This window comes from Triticum aestivum, chromosome 7D (genome assembly GCF_018294505.1).
Source record: "Triticum aestivum cultivar Chinese Spring chromosome 7D, IWGSC CS RefSeq v2.1, whole genome shotgun sequence".
Classification (NCBI taxonomy): domain Eukaryota; kingdom Viridiplantae; phylum Streptophyta; class Magnoliopsida; order Poales; family Poaceae; genus Triticum; species Triticum aestivum.
The window spans coordinates 254226176-254228340 of record NC_057814.1 but is presented as its reverse complement, the minus strand read 5'-3'; positions in this window follow the sequence as shown (position 1 = coordinate 254228340).

The following is a 2165-nucleotide window of genomic DNA, read 5'->3' as shown; positions in this document are numbered from 1 at the left end:
TAGTCGCTGCTTAAACTTTGAGGTGCTCTGCATTTATGTTTTGCGATCTCTGAAAGGCTAGCGAGATACCATTATTGTCATATTATATCATGATTGATTTGACAAAGTGTTGGCATTTGAAATATTTTATTATTGCTCGCTAGTTGATTATGCCATTGATATGAGTGAATACAATTTCTAAGAGTTATCATTTGCATGGTTAGTTATAATCTTTGCTGGGTATTATTGAAGCATATATATAGACACAAGAACAAAAGAGTTTGTAAAAGTTTTTCTTTATCACTTTCAGTTTGTCAAGAATTGCTTGAGGACAAGCAATGAGTTAAGCTTGGGGGAGTTGATACGCCTCCGTCGTATCTACTTTTCCAAACACTTTTGCTCTAGTTTTGGACTCTAATTCGCATGATTTGAATAAAACTAACCCGGACTGACGCTGTTTTCGACAGAACTACAATGGTGTTGTTTTTGTGCAGAAATAAAAGTTCTCCAAATTAGATGAAACTTTTTGGAGATTTTGATGGAATATATAAAAAATATTAGAGCCAAGACCCACTGGAGGGGGCCCCACCCTGTGCCCAGAAGGCACCAGGGCACGCCTACCCCCCTCCCCCCAGCGCGCCCTGGTGGGTGGTGGGGCCCTCGTGGCTCCGCTGACCCTAATCTGGATACTATAAATTCCTATTTCCCGAGAAAAAAATAGGAGAAAAAGTTTAATCGTGTTTTACATTGGAGCCGCCGCCACCTCATGTTCTTCATCGGGAGGCCAGATCTAGAGTCCGTTCGGGGCTCCGGAGAGGGGGATCTTCTGTCTTCGTCATCATCAACCATCCTCCATCACCAATTTCATGATGCTCACCGCCGGGAGTGAGTAATTCCTTCGTAGGCTTGCTCGACGATGATGGGTTGGATGAGATTCATCATGTAATCGAGTTAGTTTTGTTAGGGCTTGATCCCTAGTATCCACTATTTTCTGAGAATGATGTTGCTATGCTTAATGCTTGTCACTAGAGCCTGAGTTCCATGATTTCAGATCTGAATCCTTTATGTTTTCATGAATATATTTGTGTTCTTGATCCGATCTTGCAAGTTGTATGCACCTGCTACGTATTATGATCCACATACCCCAAGGTGACAATAATTGGGATTCTTTTCGGTGATTACCGTAGTTTGGGGAGTTTATGTATTCACTATGTGTTAATGCTTTGTTCCGGTTCTCTATTAAAAGGAGGCCTTGATATCCCTTAGTTCCTTATGGACCCCGCTACCATGGGAGGGTAGGACAAAAGATGTTATGCAAGTTCTTTTCCATAAGCACGTATGACTATATACGGAATACATGCCTACATTACATTGATGAATTGGAGTTAGTTATGTGTCGACCTAGGTTATGACTGTTATATGATGAATATTATCCAACGTTGTCACCGATCCAATGCCTACGAGTTTTTCACATATTGTTCTTGCTAAGCTACTACTGTTACAACTGCTACAAACTATTGCTACTGCTGTTACTGTTACTATTGCTATCGTTACTACTACTATCAAATTACCATACTACTGTGCTACTGATCACTCTGCTACAGATATTTAGTCTCCAAGTGTGGTTGAATTGATAACTCAACTGCTAGTACTTACAAATATTCTTCGGCTCCCCTTGTGTCGAATCAATAAATTTGGGTTGAATACTCTACCCTCGAAAACTGTTGCGATCCCTATACTTGTGGGTTATCACTCCTCCTCGGCCTCCTCTGTGTCTTGGGTGGCCGGATGATCCAAAAATGAGTCATCATAGTTGGGATCATCAAGGCCAACGGTGGCCCAGGACTCCAACGATGCGAGGAATTCGGCCGTGCTCATCTCCGCTCTACAATGTCATAGCAAGCACCATAAACCATCACTACCGATCATGAACAATCACTATCGAATTCCAACGGGACATGATGTTTTTACCTTGTTTGCATTCCATCGAGCACTTGGCGGCCGCGTTTTTTGTTGCGGGTTGCGGCTGCCGCTCGCGCCGGAGCAGTCGTTGTAGGGGCAGCCCGAGTTGCCGCACGAGGCATAGGCCTTGGACGAGGCGGCGCCGGGTCTTCTTCGTCTTCTTCTTGGCGGCTGCCTCGACGAGCGCCGCCGCCGCCGGCGGCTTTCGTGCCCATTTGCCTTCG